Source organism: Danio rerio, chromosome 9 (assembly GCF_052040795.2).
Source record: "Danio rerio strain M-AB ecotype USA chromosome 9, GRCz13ab, whole genome shotgun sequence".
NCBI lineage: Eukaryota > Metazoa > Chordata > Actinopteri > Cypriniformes > Danionidae > Danio > Danio rerio.
Window position 1 is genome coordinate 55,363,320 of NC_141029.1, and position 4,190 is coordinate 55,367,509.

Below are 4,190 nucleotides of genomic sequence, written 5' to 3' on the forward strand. Positions count from 1 at the left end.
GTTTGAGCCCCAAATTGTACAACTCCCCCATCACCCGTCGGTATTTAGAGCGTTGTGCCATCACCTCAGGTGCATAGTCCTCATATATGGCAATTGGGTGGCCTTGAAACATCAGCTTCCCTCTTTTGGTTCTCGCTTCACGGATTATCATTTCCTTTTGCTGATAACGGTGTAACCGGATGATGACCGCGCGTGGCTTTTCACCGGCCGCAGGTTTGTTGACGAGAGCCCTGTGGGCTCGGTCAATCTCCGGTGGAGAAGAGAGAACATCTTTTCCCAGAGTATCAAATAGAAGTTGTGAGAAGAAGGTAGAGGGTCGCGGTCCCTCCATCGCTTCTGGTAGGCCGATAATGCGGATGTTATTTCGGCGGCTCCGTGATTCAAGATCGGTGACTTTCGCGAGCAGCTTAGCGTTACTGTCGGACAGGGCGGCGCAGGTAGCTTCCAGCGTTAGCATGCGCTCGTCAACAGCGTTAGCATTAGATTCAAGAGAAGCAATCTTAGAAGAATGTTCTGTTACCGCAACTTGAACGCAGTCGATTTTTGACTCGAGTGAGGATATGGTAGACTTAAATTCGGCTGATAAGGCCTGGCGGTGTTCCTCCAACAGCTTCGCAATCTCCGCCATTTTGAGCTCGCTGGAGACGTTGTCAGCAAAGTCCGTTTTGGTGTCTTTTTTAGTTTGTTTACTCGATTTTGAGGTCATGTTGACACTGAAATGTAAACTACGTCGTTGTGGTCAGGTTTATAGACAATATTATGTACAAAGTGGCTGCAAAATCACAGCAATAGCGGGAGCTACGCGTAGACACGTCTACTCCATCTGCTGTCCGACGTCGTCTCCTAAATGTGAATTTAGATTGATAAAAGTCTCAAAATTTTAGTACAATGACTGTGTTTTCAAACAAATATGTGAATTATACGTGTGCGCAAAACTGGAATATGCCATAAAACATTAGTGAATAAAGCAGAGTTTCCATCCAACGAGTCAAAGACAAAATCCTGATAAACTGGTGCCAAATATCTGGCTGAAATTCACCTTCGGTTTAGTCCCTTTAATAATCAGGGGTCCCCACAGCGGAATGAACTGCCAACTTATCCAGCACATGTTTTATACAGTGGATGCCCTTACAGCTGCAACCAAACACTGGGAAACACCCATACACACTCATTCACACACATACAGTACACTCTCAGGAAAAAAAAAGACAAGATGGAACTAATAATGTTCCTTAAGGAACAGTTTTGTACCTTAGTTGTACCTTATAGGGTACAGAAAAGACCTCTTATGATACTGTAGAAATGAAGGTACATAATTGTTCTTATAAAAAAGGAACATAAGTGTTGGACAACTTGCAAGGCAAGGCAAGGCAAGTTTATTTATATAGCACATTTCATACACAATGGCAATTCAAAGTGCTTTACATAAACAGAAATAAAAGAAACAAGTAAAATAAAAATTAAAAAAAATAATAAAAATGCGTAAAAACAAAACAAAACATAAAAACAGGTAAAATGTGATATAAAAGAATGAAGAAGAGAAAAACATGATAGTGCAATCTGTCGGACGCAGCACAGTGCTCATTCAGTAAAGTATGCTTAAAGAAACTCATAAACATTAATTATTAAGTTAATAATACAAAACAACTGGTAAAACTAAACCATGGGTATTGTACACCAGACATTTAAGGCATTTTTAATAAACATTAGATGAGGATTTTTTTGGCATTTGCTTTCCACTAGACACGTGAGCTGGCAAAAGTCCTGCATATGCAAAGTGTTCTTTCAGACATTTTACTATAGTAAAACTAATCAAACATTGTGCATTGTTACAATACTTTTGCATTATTCTATTTCTATTTTAAAATGAAGTAAATCAAATGAACTTTTAAGTGATAACAAAGGTATTGTGTAAAAACTGGAGAAAACAAATGTGTCATATTGTAGATAGGAGAATGTGTTTTTGTATATGAGAAGTGTGAAATGTTTAGCAAAAATAGATCTTTTGATTGATGTTAAAGTATTTTTTTATTCTTTATTGTAAATGGAAAAGCTGTATTTACACACAAATAAACGTTTTTAAAACATTGTTTATAAATGTATTTGATGTTTTATATTTACTGAAAATAAATTCATGCATTTTGGATATACAGTATAGTGAAATGCCTTTAAATAGTTCTTGAAGCAACACATTTGACACTGTTAAGGTACAAAATGTCTTAGTGGTACCTATATGGATCAGATTTGTACCTTTGATGAAGTTAAAATATTGTATCTGCAGGGATTAAAAACCAAAGGTACATTTCTGTTTCAGTTGTGTGGCAGCAGTGTGTGAATATATCCAGCCTCTAATGGCAGAAATTCGTTCATTTTCCTTCGATTTAGTCCCTTTACCAATCAGGGGTAGCCACAGTGGAATGAACCGCCAACTTATCCAGCATATGTTTTCAGTGTCTTAAAATTCAAAACCTTAAAAAGCTCTAAATTCACGGATATATTGTGTTGTAGGTCTTAAATTGTTTTAAACAGGTCTTTATTTTGCTTTGTCCAAATAAAGCTACTCAATTTGGGCCGATATAAATCTAATGACCAACAACACATCTCAATAAAATCTTATTTTTTATATTTAAGTTTTTTATTGCAAAGAGATGGTTCATAACAGCTGTTAGACATTTATTGTAAATGGAAAAGCTGCATTTACACACAAATAAACTTTAATTAAATCATTGTTTATAAATGTATTTGATGTTTTATATTTACTGAAAATAAATTGACGCATTTTGGATATACAGTAGCGAAATGCCTTTAAACAGTTGTTGAAGGAACACATTTGACACTGTTAAGGTAAAAAGTGTCTTGTCTCTGTGGTGGTGCCTTCATGGATCAGATTTGTTGCTTTGATGAAAGTCAGGGGCGGACTGGCCATCTGGCAGTTCTGGCAAATGCCAGAAGGGCCGGACCATTTTTTAAATGTGGGCCGGTCAGCTATTTTTTTAATTTATTTTTTAATAAGTTTTGTTTTTACATGCAGGCAGCTTTTATCTCTTGCAAGATGTGAGTATTATGATGATGATGATTATAGTAGTAATAGTAATAATAAATGTTAAGCATTGGCCCAATCGGCAATGACCGACTGGTTTCGAGATGGGCTGACCAAATTAGAGGTTATGCGGACGTAATCAAAATCTGGCAAGAATGTCAAACAAAAGGTAAATGCAACACAAGCTAATTGTCAGAGATGGACCATAAAAAAGGAAAGGCGGTGGCTCACAGAAAGCAAAAAAAATGTCTCTAAAATCAAACGAAATAGTCTCTAAAGGGGGCAGTGCAGGGGCGCAAGAAGGTCGCTATTTCGATCCTCGGCTGGGTGAGTTGATGTTTCTGTTTGGAGTTTGCATGTTCATGTGGATTTCCTCCTGGTTTCCCTCACATGTGCTCTAGGTGAATTGGGTAGGCCTAATTGTCCATAGTGCATGTATGTGAATGTGTGTGTATAGGGGTTTCAAAGTGAGTTGCAACTTGGAGGGCATCTGCTGCGTAAAACATATGCTGGGTAAGTTGGCGGATTTCCACTGTGGCGATCCCAGATTAATAAAGGGACAAAGCCGAAAAGATAATGACTGAATGAAATGATTGCATAGATACATTTGTTATAAATAGGTTATTTTTGTTCCAGTCACATGCATTAAATGTTTAAATATCTATCACATATGGCACTGCTTATATTATTTCACCATCTGTACACCAATATAAGTAGTGAATGTGCGTGTTCGTGCATGGGGCTGTGTCGGTGTGGTAATGTGGGCTGGTGTGGCTACAGTGCCACGGCTGATTTTTAGTCCCAGTCCGCCCCTGATGAAAGTACAATATTGTATCTGCAGGTTTTAAAAACTAAAGGTACATCCTGTTTCCCATGGTACAAATCATGTCCTTAAAGGTACAAACTGCAATGGTACAAGTGTGTTTCTTTGTCTTAAGGTACAATTCTCTTAAAAAGGTGCTGCCCCAGTGACAAGGGTTTGTACCTTCTTGGGTAACATTGTACCATTTTTTCTGAGAGTGTACGACATTTTAGCTTACCCAATTCACCTATAGCGCATGTGTTTGGACTTGTGGAAGAAAATCTTTTTCTTACTTTAAAGTTTTTGTCAAATCAAGAAGCATTTTCAAGACAAGCAAAACATATTGAC

General features: G+C 37.7%; 2 long non-coding RNA genes across 2 annotated transcripts in view; one reads left to right on the plus strand and one right to left on the minus strand.

The window, feature by feature from the left end:
- LOC147835447 (uncharacterized) overlaps positions 1-4,190 on the minus strand; it is a 479,758-nt gene that overhangs the window by 253,633 nt on the left and 221,935 nt on the right. The window lies entirely within an intron of this gene.
- Positions 1-4,190, plus strand: part of LOC147842463 (uncharacterized) — a 758,429-nt gene that overhangs the window by 111,295 nt on the left and 642,944 nt on the right. The gene's annotated exons all lie outside the window — the stretch shown is intronic.